Raw genomic sequence first — 14,961 nt, 5'->3', positions numbered from 1 at the left:
GCCAAATCTTCTTTTCCGTTCATCTGCCCATGGACACTTAGGTTGCTTCCATGTCCTGGCTATTATAAACAGTGTTGCAATGAACATTGTGGTACTTGACTACTTTTGAATTATGGTTTTCTCAGGGAATATGCCCAGTAGTGGGATTGCTGGGTTGTATGGTAGTTCTATTTTTAATTTTTTAAGGAGCCTCCATACTGTTTTCCACAGTGGCTATATCAATTTACATTCCCACCAATAGTGCAGGAGGGTTCCCTTTTCTCCACATCCTCTCCAGCATTTATTGTTTGTAGATTTTTTGGTGATGGCCATTCTGACTGGTGTGAGGTAATACCTCATTGTGGTTTTGGTTTGCATTTCTCTGATGATTAGTGATGTTGAACATACTTTCATGTGTTTGTTGGCAATCTGTATATCTTCTTTGGAGAAATGTCTCTTTAGGTCTTCTGCCCATTTTTGGATTGGGTTGTTTGTTTTTTTGATATTGAGCTGCATGAGCTGCTTGAATATTTTGACGATTAATCCTTTGTCAGTTGCTTCATTTGCAAATATTTTCTCCCATTCTGAGGGTTGTCTTTTCGTCTTGTTTATGGTTTCCTTGCTGTACAAAAGCTTTTAAGTTTCATTCGGTTCCATTTGTTTATTTTTGTTTTTATTTCCATTTCTCTAGGAGGTGGGTCAAAAAGGATATTTCTGTGATTTATGTCAAAGAGTGTTCTTCGTATGTTTTCCTCTAAGAGGTTGACAGTGTCTGGCCTTACATTTAGGTTTTCTATCCATTTAGAGTTTATTTTTATGCATGGTGTTAGGGAGTGTTCTAATTTCATTCTTTTACATGTAGCTGTCCAGTTTTCCCAGCACCACTTACCGAATAGGCTGTCTTTTCTCCATTGTATATTCTTGCCTCCTTTATCAAAGATAAGATGACCGTATATGTGTGGGTTTTTCTCTGGGCTTTCTATCCTGTTCCATTGATCTCTGTTTCTGTTCTTGTGCCAGTACCATGCTGTCTTGATTATTGTAGCTTTGTAGTATAGTCTGAAGTCAGGAAGCATGATTCCTCCAACTCCGTTTTTCTTTCTCAATATTGCTTTGACTGTTCGGGGTCTTTTGTGTTTCCATACAGATTGTGAAATTTTTTTGTTCTAGTTCTGTGAAAAATGGCATTGGTAGTTTACTAGGGATTGCATTGAACCTGTAGATTGCTTTGGGTAGTATAGTCATTTTCACAATGTTGATTCTTCCAATCTAAGAATATGGTATATCTCTCCATCTGTTTGTATCATCTTTAATTTCTTTCATCAGTGTCTTATAGTTTTCTGCATACAGGTCTTTTGTCTCCCTAGGTAGGTTTATTCCTAGGTAGTTTATTCTTTTTGTTGCAGTGGTAAATGGGAGTGTTTCCTTAATTTCTCTTCCAGATTTTTCATCATTAGTGTATAGGAATGTGATAGATTTCTGTGCATTAATTTTGTATCCTGCTACTTTACCAAATTCGTTGATTACCTCTAGTAGTTTTCTGGTAACATCTTTAGGATTTTCTATGTATAGTATCATGGCATCTGCAGACAGTGACAGTTTTACTTCTTCTTTTCCAATTTGGATGCCCTTTATTTCCTTTGCTTCTGTGATTGCTGTGGCTAAAACTTCCAAAACTAGGTTGAATAACAGTGGTGAGAGTGAGCATCCTTGTTTTGTTTCTGATTTTAGAGGAAATGGTTTCAGTTCTTCACCATTGAGAACAGTGTTGGCTGTGGGTTTGTCATATATGGCCCTTATTATGTTGAGGTAAGTTCCCTCTATGCCTACTTTCTGGGGAGTTTTTATCATAAAATAGCTGTTGAATTTTGTCAGAAGCTTTTTCTGCATCTGTTGAGATGATCATATGGTCTTTATCCTTCAGTTTGTTAATATGGTTTATCACATTTATTGGTTTGCGAATACTGAAGAATCCTTGCATGTCTGGGGTAAGCCCCACTTGATCATGGTGAATTATCCTTTCAATGTGCTGTTGGATTCTGTTTGCTAGTATTTTGTTAAGTATTTTTGCATCTATGTTCATCAGTGATATTGGCCTGTAGTTTTCTTTTTTTGTGACATCTTTGTCTGCTTTTGGTATTAAGGTGTGGTGCCCTTGTAGAATAAAACTAAGAGTATTCCTCCCTCTGCTATATTTTGGAAGAGTTTGAGAAGTATACGTGTTAGCTCTTCTCTAATGTTTGATAGAATTCACCTGGGAAGCCTTTGGTCCTGGGCTTTTGTTTGTTGGAAGATTTTTAATCACAGTTTCAATTTCAGTGCTTGGAATTGGTCTCTTTATATTTTCTATTTCTTCATGATTCAGTCTTGGAAGATTGTGCTTTTCTAAGAATTTGTCCCTTTCTTCCAGGTTGTCCATGTTATTGGAATATAGTTTCTTGCAGTAATCCCTCATGAATCTTTGTGTTTCTGCAGTGTCAGTTGTTACTTCTCCTTTTTCATTTCTAATTCTGTTGATTTGAGTCTTCTCCCTTTTTTTCTTGATGAGTCTGGCTAGTGGTTTATCAATTTTGTTTATCTTCTCAAAGAACCAGCTTTTATTTTTAGTTTTATTGACTTTGCTATCGTTCCCTTCATTTCTTTTTCATTTATTTCTGATCTGATCTTTATGATTTCTTTCCTTCTGCTAACTTTGGGGTTTTTTTGTTCCTCTCTCTAATTGCTTTAGGTGTAAGATTAGGTTGTTTATTTGAGATTTCTTTTGTTTCCTGAGGTAGGATTTTATTACTATAAACTTCCCTCTTAGAACTGCTTTTGCTGCATCCCATAGGTTTTGGGTCATTGTGTTTTCACTGTCATTTGTTTCTATGTACTTTTGATTTCCTCTTTGATTTCTTCAGTGATCTCTTGATTATTTAGTAGCATATTATTTAGCCTCCATGTGTTTGTATATTTTACATTTTTTCCCTGTAATTGATATCTAGTCATATAGCGCTGAGGTCAGAAAAGAAACTTGATACAATTTCAATTTTTTAAAATTTACCAAGGGTTGATTTGTGACTCAAGATACGATCTATCCTGAAGAATGTTCCTTGAGCACTTGAGAAAAAAGATTATTCTGTTGTTTTTGGATGGAATGCACTATAAACATCAATTAAATCCATCTTGTTTAATGTATCATTTAAACTTCTGTTTTCTTATTTTCATTTTGGATGATCTGTCCATTGGTGAAAGTGGGGTGTTAAAGTTCCCTACTATTATTGTGTTATTGTCGATTTCCCTTTTTATGGCTATTAGCATTTGCCTTATGTATTGAGGTGCTCCTATGTTGGGTGCATAAATATTTACAATTGTTATATCTTCTTCTTGGATTGATCCCTTGATCATTATTTAGTGTCCTTCTTTGTCTCTTGTAATAGTCTTTATTTTAAAGTCTGTTTTTTCTGATATGAGATTTGCTACTCCAGCTTTCTATTGATTTCCATTTGCATAGAATACCTTTTTCCATCCCCTCACTTTCAGTCTATATTTGTCCCTAGGTCTGAAGTGGGTCTCTTGTAGACAGCATATATATTGGTCTTGTTTTTATATCCATTTAGCCAGTATTTGTTGGAGCATTTAATCCATTTATGTTTAAGATAATTATCAATATGTCTGTTCCTATTACCATTTTCTTAATTGTTTTGTGTTTGTTTTTGTAGGTCTTTTCCTTCTCTTGTGTTTCCTGCCTAGAGAAGTTCCTTTAGCATTTGTTGTAAAGCTGGTTTGGTGGTGCTGAATTCTCTCAGCTTTTGCTTGTCTGTAAAGGTTTTAATTTCTCCATCGAATCTGAATGAGATCCTTGCTGGGTAGAGTAATCTTGGTTGTAGGTTTTTCTCTTTCATCTCTTTAAATATATCCTTCCACTCCTTTCTGGCTTGCAGAGTTTCTGCTGAGAGATCAGCTGTCAACCTTATGGGGATTCCCTTATATGTTATTTGTTGTTTTTTCCTTGCTGCTTTTAATATTTTTTGTTTATATTTAATTTTTGATAGTTTGATAAATATGCGTCTTGGTGTGTTTCTCCTTGGATTTATCCTGTATGGGGCTCTCTGGACTTCCTTTTCCATGTTAGGGAAGTTTTCAACTATAATCTCCTCAAATATTTTCTCAGACCCTTTCTTTTTCTCTTCTTCTTCTGGGACTCTTAATTTGAATGTTGGTGTGTTTAATGTCCCAGAAGTCTCTGAGACTGTCTTCAATTCTTTTCATTTTTTTTCTTTATTCTGCTCTGTGGCAGTTATTTCCACTATTTTATTTTCCAGGTCACTTACCCGTTCTTCTGCCTCAGTTATTCTGCTATTGTTTTCTTTTAGAGAATTTTTAATTTCATTTATTGTGTTCATCATTGTTTGTTTGCTCTTTAGTTCTTTGAGGTCCTTGTTAAACGTTTCTTGTATTTTCTCTATTTGCAAGATTTTATATCATCTTTACTATCATTACTCTGAATTCTTTTTCCAGTAGACTGCCTATTTCCTCTTCATTTGTTTGGTCTGGTGGGTTTTTACCTTGCTCCTTCATCTGCTGCATATTTCTCTGTCTTTCCATTTTGCTTAACTTACTGTGTTTGGGGTCTACTTTTTGCAGCCTGCAGGTTCGTCGTTCCCTTTGTTTTTGGTGTCTGCCCACAGTGGGTACGGTTGGTTCAGTGGGTTGTGTAGGCTTCGTGGCGGAGGGGACTGGTGCCTGTGTTCTAGTAGGTGGGGCTGGATCCTGTCTTTCTGGTGGACAGGGCTGCGTCCAGTGGTGTGTTCCGGGATGTCTGTGAATTTAGTATGATTTTAGGTAGCCTCTCTGCTAATGGGTAGAGTTGTGTTCCTGTGTTGCTAGTTGTTTGGCATGGGGTGTACAGCACTGGAGCTTGCTGGTCCTTGTGTGGAACTGGGTCTTAGCGTTGAGATGGAGATCTCTGGCAGAGCTCTCGTTGATTCATATTACATGGGGCTGGGAGGTCTCTGGTGGTCCAATATTCTGAACTAGGCTCTCCCACCTCAGAGGCTCAGGCGCGACAGCAGGCCGGAGCACCAGGACCCTGTCAGTCACACAGCTCAGAAGAAAAGGGAGAAAAAAATTTTTTAAATTAAAAAATATTTAAAAAAATATAGAGCAACCCAACTGATAAACAAATTCACCAGTGACAACAAGCAGTAAAAACTATACTAAGATAAACATAAAAATCAGAAACAAATCAGTCGCAGACAGCAAACCCCACTTCTACCATTGCTCCCCAAATCCACCACCTCAATTTTGGGTTGATTCGTTGTCTATTCTGGTATTCCACAGATGCAGGGTAATTCACGTTTATTGTGGGGATTTAATCTGCTGCTCCTGAGGCTGCACAGAGAAATTTCCCTTTCTCTTCTTTGTTCGCACAGCTCCTGGGGTACAGGTTTGGTTTTGGCTGTGCCTCTGCATATAGGTTGCCCTCAGGCTTCTTTTCCTGCCTGGACAGGACGGGGTTAAAGCAGCGGCTGATTAGGGGCTCTGGATCACTCCTGCCAGGGCAAAGGGAGGGATACGGTAGTTACAATTGGAATGCCGGGCGAGTCTGTGGTGGCAGAGGCTGGCGTTGACGTTGCAACAGCCTGAGGCACCCCGTGTGTTCTCCCAGGGAAGTTGTCCCTGGATCACAGGATCCTGACTGTGGCGTGTTGTACAGGCTCCCAGGGTGGGGCCTGTGGATAGTGACCTGTGCTTGCACACAGGATTTTCTGTGGCTGCAGCAGCAGCATTAGTGTTTCATGCCTGTCTCTGGGGTCTGAGCTGATAGCTACAGCTCACTCCCATCTCTGGAGCTTGTTTAGGCAGTGCTCTGCCTTCTGTGGGCAGACAGGGAAGGAATCCCCTCTCCTCTTGCACCCTGAAACAGTGGTCTCTTGCCTTAGGCAGGTCCAAAGTTTTTCCTGGACTCTCTCTCAGCCAGCTGTGGCACACTAGCCCCCTTCAGGCTGTGTTCATGCAGCCCACCCCAGTCCTCTCCCTGGGATCTCAGCTCCTCCGCCATCTTGAAGGTCCCCCACATGTGTCTTTTTGAATTATGGTTTTCTCTGGGTATATGCCCAGTAGTAGGATTGCTGGGTCATATGGTAATTCTGTTTCTAGTGTTTTAAGGAACCTCCATACTGTTCTCCATAGCAGCTGTATCAATTTACATTCCCACCAACAGTGCAAGAGGGTTCCCTTTTCTCTACACCCTCTCCAGCATTTGTTGTTTTGTAGATTTTCTGATGATGCCCATTCTAACCGGTGTGAGGTGATACCTCACTGTAGTTTTGATTTGCATTTCTCTAATAATTATTGATATTGAGCAGCTTTTCCTGTGCCTCTTGGTCATCTGTATGTCTTCTTTGGAGAAATGTCTATTTAGGTCTTCTGCCCATTTTTAGATTGGGTTTTTTGTTTTTTTAATATTGAGCTGCATGAGATGTTTATATATTTTGGAGATTAATCCTTAAGCCTGTATTCTCTAAGAATGCTTCTGGCCTCAACTAATTGGGAAGACAAATAGTGGTTTAAAAGGTAAAGGTTTATTTCCTCACATATCCAGAAGAGCAGGTATATAGAATGAGGGTAAGATTCCTAAAGTTAAAAACTGCAGCAACAACAACAAAAATAGCAGTTCCAGAATGTTTCTATGAGTTCTTGCCTGAATATCAACAATTGGAAATGGGTTTTCTGTTTGTCTGAAATCTTGTTTTGTACAATAAATGCTTTTTATATTAAAATTGATTGTTGAAATAAAAGTTTAGAAGGAAAATATCTCTCTGTTGTTTCCAAAACCTTTTTTTGTTTTACGCTGAATGTTACTGACACAAATGAATACTTGAACATCATTAAGGAACCCAGGACATCAAAAGAAATGATAGTATACTTTAAATGGGTGAATTCTGTAGTATGTGAATTATATCTCAAAGCTGTTAAAGCAAAAGAAACGAAGAGAAAAATGGAAACTCCCCCCCTGCCCCAAACATAGCAAAACTTTAAGAATAGAAAAATTTGACCATTTGCTGTAAAGAAGATTCTTAGGAAGTAGCTTTCTGGTATTGGGGTAGAGGATAAGGTGAATTGTATTGGATCCTAATCTTCCACCAAAATTATTAGGTAAGTCAAGTTCATTTCTTTATACCAGGCTCCATCTCTCAACCACCTGCTTAATATACATGTCATAACTTGCTCTGATCCCCCAGTGCTTTCAAGCTTTCTCTTCTGTTTACATATCTCTCAGCCCCATTCACAGGAAAGCAAAAACAACTACTCAAAGAGTTACCTAAAATTTTTTCTTCACTTCCTTACTTAATAGTTACAGTTCGGCATGCTCCAATCAGGACTTCATTCCCAGCACTAACCTAACATTGCTCTCAGATCATCAATGACTTCCATGTTTAAATCCAGTGGCAACTTCTCTGTCCTCATGACTGAAATTCTAAACAACATCTAATGCGATCAACCATTCTGTCTTTCTGGAAACATAAATGTCACTAACTTTGATCTAGTTACTTAAGCTGAAAACTTAGTAGTCAATCTTGATCCCTGTCTTTCCCTTATTCACTATAGGCAATACAGCAATGAGTCTTACCTGTTCTATCTCTAAAACATGCATGGAATAAGTCCGTTTGTCTTCAGAGCCGTATTTCTACCCAGGGCCAAAGCATCATCTCCCTACTCAAATATATTCTTTATACTGTCATATATTTTAAAAATATATACTTTGTTGAACTATACCATATATACAAAAATTATAGATGAAAAGCTCAAAAATTATTACAAAGTAAATACACTCGTATAACCACATTCAGGTTAAGGATGAATCTCTTCCCCTCACATATTACCTGTCATAGTTGTCTGGACCCTACAAGAGCATTGCCAGCCCCACAGAAGCTACCTCATGGCCCCTTGACCCAAAGCTAACTGCCATTCTAACTTTTAACACCACGAATTAGTTCCACTTGTTTTAAATATATGTATGTATAGGTGTATATACACACACATGGTATCATGTAGTGTGTATTCTTATATCTGGCTTCTTTTATTCAGTATGTTTCTGAGATTCACTCAAGTTTTGTGTCTCAAGAGTTTGTTCATTCTTCTTGCTATGTAGTATTCCACTGTATGAGTATACCACATTTCATTTTTGTTCTACAGATTATAAATATTTGAATTGTTTACAGGTTTTGGGTATGAATGTTCTTGTACATATCTTGAGATAGATATAGATATTTGGTATGTATGTACTTAGAAGTATGTTCAAATTTAGTAGATAATGAAAAGCAAATTTGCAAATGATCATACTAATTGGAAACTCAACCAACTGTGTATGAGAGTTCCAGTCTGTTTATATCTTTGCCAGCACTTGGCATTGTCAGTCTTTCTAACACTGGCATTGCTGGTGTGTTGTGGTATCTCATTGTAGGTTTAATTTGCATTTCCTTTACAATTCTTAAGTTTGAGGACCTTTTCATATTTGTTGGTCATTTAGATTGCCTCTTTTGTGAAGTACCTGTTGAAGTCTGTTGGCTGTTTTTCTATTTGGTTCTCTGATTTTTTCCTAATTGATAGTAGATCTGGACAGGAAATCTTCCCTGCACTTACTACCTGTCACACTGGCTTCATTTTTGCCCTTCAAATAGGCCAGAAATTTCCTCTTTTCAAGGCTCTTTATGGGCTGTGTCTTCAATTTTCAAGTCTCGGCCCAAATGTCATACATCCATATAAACCTTCCTTGACCAAACCTCCTCCAACACACACACCTTCCTATCATATCACCCTATATTTCCCTTTAGTATTTATCAATATCTGACATTATTTATTGGTTTGCTTATATATACTGTCTGTTTCCCCTCTTACTGGAATTTTAACTCATGCCTGCTGTGTCTGTTTTTATTCACTGGTGTTTCCCTAGTACCTAGAACTTTTGTGCAACATGTGAGAGGTACACAGTAATTATCTGTTTAAACAAATGAATGAGGGGCTTCCCTGGTGGCGCAGTAGTTGAGAGTCCGCCTGTCGATGCAGGGGATGCGGGTTCGTGCCCCGGTCCAGGAGGATCCCACTTGCTGCGGAGCGGCTGGGCCCATGAGCCATGGCCGCTGAGCCTGCGCATCTGGAGCCTGTGCTCCACAACAGGAGAGGCCACCACAGTGAGAGGCCCGCATGCTGCCAAAAAAAAAAAGAAAAAAAAAAAGAATGAGCAAAGGAACAAATTAATATCTAGTTTGAGGTATTGTCCATATTGTTATATTTAAAGAAAACCAGATTTTTATTCCAAAGGAATATATGTTTTTGTAGGTTAAGGTCAATTTTCTTGAACTAGGAATATTGCTTGACCCTTCTTATATACATTATAATTACATTCCTAGAGACTAAGATTATTGAACCCTTAATTATCTTCATTTTCCAAGGTAACTGTAAAATTAGCCATTATTGGCATATTACCTGATGCAGCTTTACAATTCTAAAATTTACAAGTGTATAAAACATTTTTACAATTTAACTTTTGCAACAAGAAGTAACAATTTATCAGAAACTAAGACTTTGGGTACACAAGTGTTTACAGAGCCAATGGAGATTGAAACCATTTTTATTGAAAATTTATAGTTTGGTGGTTTATTTGGAAACCTGTTTTCATATTTTAAAAGTTCTCTAGAATTTTCAATAACTGATTTTAATTGAAAGTCTGATATATAAGCTGTAATTATGAACAAAATGTATAGAAAAATAATACTAAATCTGATAAATTAATTTTCTGCAGCAAATTTTTCTGCAGGTCGTCACCATTTTGATATATGTAGGTCTAATACTAAATACGTTTTTCAGAATGTTTATTTCGAAGATAGATAATGTTATGTTGCTAAAATATCTTTAGAAATAACTTTTAAATGTTAATTTTGTAATTTTACATTTATATTATCCCTGAATAGACCATGGAATGGACACTTGTTTACAGTATGAGAGCTGAAGCAAGAAGGCAGAGTGTTACCTTGCAAACATGCAGCAAATATTGATATTGGAGGTTACAAATAATTTATAGTGAGTAGGCAAAATTGCAAATATGGAATCTGCAAGTAATGAGGATTGATTGTATAATTATATGAAATAATACAATATTTAAATTTCCATTTAAAAACTTTGGAAGATAGAGGAGAAAACAATTCATAATTTTATCACCATAAGATTTTTATTTTCTATATTTTCTTCTACTTTTTGTCTCTGATATATATATATTTTCAAATATTGCATAGATACCTACTCTTTTTGTCTTCCACCCCAATTTACCTCTGGAAAATCTTCCTCCTCCACTGTATTTTGGGTGGGGTGGTCTCTACATCTTTCTCCAGAGATGGATATGTGACCTATGCCTAAAAATTAGCACATGATATTCACCAGCTATAGTCACTGACACTGGGATAGACATATGCCCACTTAGAACCAGTGTGATGCCCTGAGTTTTTTGTGGACTCCTGGAGAAGAGACACTCCTGGAGAAGAGACACTCCTTTCACACTGGACTTGAACTTGCTGCCATCTTCTTTCACATGGAACCTAAGACTGAACCTAATGCAGAAGGAGGCAAAGTAGAGAGACTAAGGGAAACCAAGTCCTGATGAAATCAATCCTGAATTAATCAGTTTATTTTTATAAGAATTGTCTATATTTAAGATGTATAACAAGATGTTTTGATGTACATATACATTGTGAAATGGTTACTACAGTCAAGCTTATCAACATATCCATCACCTCTCATAGTTGCCTTTTGTGTGTGTGTGTGTGTGTGTGTGTGTGTGTGTGTGTCTGTGGTGAGAACACTTAAGATTTACTATATTAAAAGACAAATACTGTATGTTACCACTTATGTGGAATGTAAAGAGTAAAACAAATGAATTAATATAACAAAACAGAAAGAAACTCACAGATACAGAGAACAAATTAGTGGTTACCAGTGGGGAGAAGAATGGGGGAGGGGCAAGATGGGGTAGGTGATTAAGAGGAGCAAACTACTATGTATAAAATAAGTAAGCTATAAGGATATAATGGGACTTCCCTGGCGGTCCAGTGGTTAAGACTCCTCACTCTCAATGCAGGGGGCACGGGTTTGATCCCTGGTCGGGGAACTAAGAGCCCACATGCTGCACAGTGTGGGAAAAAAAAAAAAAAATTAAGGATATATTGTAGAGCACTGGGAATATAGCCAATATTTTATAATAACTTTAAAAGGAGTATAAGCTATAAAAATACTGAGTCACTATGTTATACATCTGAAACTAATGTAATATTGTAAATCAACTATAATAAAATAAAAATTAAATATAGAAGGATTAAATAGACAAAAATAAAAAGAATTGAATGTAAATTTAAAAAAAGAATATTTACCTTCTATCTAATATTTGGAGATTGCAAACAATGTTTCTATTGTTGTTTAAAAAACTTTACTCTCAGAAGATTTCAAGTATACAATACAGTATTACTAACTATAGTCAGAGTGTACATTAGGTCTCTAGAACTTAGTCATCCCACATAACTGAAACTTTGTGCCCTTTGACGAAAATATCCCCATTTTCCTCTCCCTACCCCACCTGTGATAACCACCATTCTCTCTGCTTCTATGATTCTGACTTTTTTCAAATTAAGCAAGATCATACAGTATTTTTCTTTCTGCACCTGACTTATTTCATTCAGCACAATGCCTTTCTAGGTTCATCCATGTTGTCACTAATGACAGGATTTCCTCGTTTTTTAAGGCTGAATAATAATTCTTCTTTTTTTAAATAAATTCATTTCTTTCTTTATCTTATTTTGGCAGCATTGGGTCTTCATTGCTGTGTGCGGGCTTTCTCTAGGGGCAAGTGGGAGCTACTCTTTGTTGCGGTGCGCAGGCTTCTCATTGTGGTAGCTTCTCGTTGCAGAGTACGGGCTCTAGGCGCACGGGCTTCAGTAGTTGTGGCATGCGGACTCAGTAGTTGTGTTTCACGGGCTCTAGAGTGCAGGGTCAGTAGTTGCGGTGTACGGGCTTAGTTGCTCCGTGGCATGTGGGATCTCCCGGACCAGGGCTCGAACCCATGTCCCCTGCATTGGCAGGCAGATTCCTAACCACTGGGCCACCAAGGAAGTCCAGTAATTCTTTTATATATATGTCACTATTTCTTTATATATAAATATATATATCAGTATATATATACACTGATATATACAAATATATATCAGTGTATATATATACACATATATATTAGTAAATATATATATTAGTATTTCTTTATCCATTCATCCATCAGTGTTTGTTTCTGTTTCTTGGCTATTGTGATAATGCTGCAGTGGACGTGGGAGTGCAGATACCTCTTTGAGATAAGGCTTTTATTTCCTTTGGATATATATCCAGAAGTGGGATTGTTGGATTATATGGTACTTCTATTTTTAATTTTTGGAGGAACCTTCATATTGTTTTCCATAATGGCTGGACCAATATACATTCCCACCAACAGTGTACAAGGATATCCTTTTCCTCCACATCCTTGTCAACACTTGTCATCCTTTAACTTTTTGATAATAACCATCCTAACAGGTGTGAAATGATATCTCATTGTGGTTTTGATTTGCATTTCCCTGATGGTTGGTGACACTGAGCATTTTTTCATGTACTTGCTGCCCATTTGTATGTCTTCTTTGGAAAAATGTCTGTTCTGGTCCTTTGCCCATTTCTTGATCAGGTTATTTGTTTGCCCATTTCTTGATCAGGTTATTTGTTTCTTTGCTATTGAGCTGTAGAAACTCCTTATATATTTTGGATATTAATCCCTTATCGGATGTATGGTTTGTATATATTTTCTCCCATTCCACAGGTTGCCTTTTCACTTTATTGTTTCCTTTGCTGTGCAAAGTTTTTTAGTTTGATACAGTCCTACTTGTCTATTTTTGCTTTTATTGCCTGTGCTTTTGGTATCATATCTGTGAAATCATTGCCAAGACCAATGTCATAAGCTTTTCCCCTATTGTCTTCTAGAAGTTCTAGTTTCAGGTGTTATGTTTAAGGCTTTAATCCATTTTGAGTTAATTTTTGTGTATGGCGTAAGATAACGGTCCAATGCCATTCTTTTACATGTGCATATTCAGTTTCCCAACCCCACTTATTGGAGGGACTGTCCTTTCCTCATTATCTATTCTTGATGCCCTTGTTGAAGATTAGTTGACCATCTATGTGTGGATTTATCTCTGTTCTGTTCAGTTGATCTGTATATCTTTCTTTGTTCAAGCAGCATAATGTTTTGATTACTGTAGCTTTGTAATGTATTTTTGAAATCAGGAAGTGTGAGGCCTTTAACTTGTTCTTCTTAAGATTGCTTTGGCTATTTGGGGTCTTTTGTAGTTCTCTATGAATTTTAGAATTTTTTTTTCTATTTTTGTAAAAATGTTACAGGGGTTTAATAGTGATTGCATTGAATCTGTAGCTCACTTTGCATAATGTGGACATTTTAACAGTGTTCTTCCAGTCCATGAACACTGAATATCTTTCCATTTATTTGTGTCATCTTCCATTTCTTTCATCAGTGTTTTATAGTTTTCATTTTACAGGTCTTTTACTTACTTGGTTAAATTTATTTCTAAGTATTTTATTATGTTTGATGCAATTGTAAATGAAATCGTTTCCTTGGTTTCCTTTTTGGATAGTTTGTTGTTGGTGTAAAGAAATGCTACTGATTTTTCTGTGTTGATTTAGTCCTGAATTTAGCTCTGCCTCATGTCAGCCATACTTCTCACTTTTGGTATATGAGCCAATAGTTTTTTTTCTTTCCTTTTTAATTTTTAATTTTTTGGCTTAAGCTGTCAGTTGCAACAAAATGAATCCTAGCTGATACAATGTAGTTTCAGTCATAGCATCATATGCATTTATAATCTTGCTTTCGCCCTCATAATATTTTATCTGGATATATAAATATAAGATTGATACTTTTTAATTAACATCTGTTAATAATTTGCAGTTTTTAAAAATATAAATATCAACTTTATACTCTCATTATTATAAATCTCTAGATCCTTTAGATTCTTATTGCAATATAAATTGTTTTATAACTTTTCCATTTTGTTTTTGAGAGTTCATTTGCCTATCAGAATGTTCAATGTTTGAAAATGCAAGAAAACTGTCTCAAAAATTTTTTTCTTCAATAATGTATCTAGTCAAACTACAAGTAAATGCTTTTGTTGACATTTTTTGTGCTGCTCTTTTCTGGAATTCAGCAACTTTTACTTTAGTCATGTCAAGTTAAAAGCTGCAAGCCTTTTTTGTGTGTCACATTTTCTTTTGACTTACCAGAAATAACTTATATTAAAAATATTAGTTCTCAATTGTTGCAGTTCATTATACAGTAGTAGGTTATTGTTGCTGTAGACTTTGAAATAACACCTGTCTCGTTTTGTTTTAAGAAAAAGTTATAGTTTTGAACATAGAGACTATTCAGTTCTTATAGAACAATATTTAGAATAGTTATAAACTTATATAACACTAATTATGGCCATTAGTAATTATAAGAATGCCAGTTAAATCATATCTAAAATTGTAAAGAGGTATTAAAAATTGCATATTGTATTATTATTTTATATATTAATCTTCCTATTTCTGTTAACTTGCCATATTATGAACATATTAACAGGATACATATTCTAATAATACATTACCTATGATGTTAAGTATTTAAAGTTAAGACTCACAAACATTAAATAGTCACAATACTAGTAAACTTTAGTCTAATTAATTTTTTTATTAATCAAACTATTTTAAAATTTGTATCTTTAATGCCGGGTTCAGATAATTGTATAATATACATGATAAATATATTTCAAGTATATTCTGCATGTAATAGCAGAAGACTCCCTGATAGCTTGGCATTGTGATGGCATTATACAGAATATTGGAAACTACAGCACAGGAAGTATAATAAAAGGAAGATGAACAGTTCTG

At 36.1% G+C, this 14,961-nt stretch overlaps 1 protein-coding gene across 5 annotated transcripts in view; it reads left to right on the top strand.

Annotated features, from left to right (window-relative positions):
• Positions 1 to 14,961, top strand: part of ZCWPW2 (zinc finger CW-type and PWWP domain containing 2) — a 139,785-nt gene that overhangs the window by 9,991 nt on the left and 114,833 nt on the right. The gene's annotated exons all lie outside the window — the stretch shown is intronic.

Source organism: Orcinus orca, chromosome 10 (genome assembly GCF_937001465.1).
Source record: "Orcinus orca chromosome 10, mOrcOrc1.1, whole genome shotgun sequence".
Taxonomy (NCBI): domain Eukaryota; kingdom Metazoa; phylum Chordata; class Mammalia; order Artiodactyla; family Delphinidae; genus Orcinus; species Orcinus orca.
Note: the sequence above shows the minus strand (reverse complement) of the source record. Positions and strands in the feature narration are given on the sequence as shown.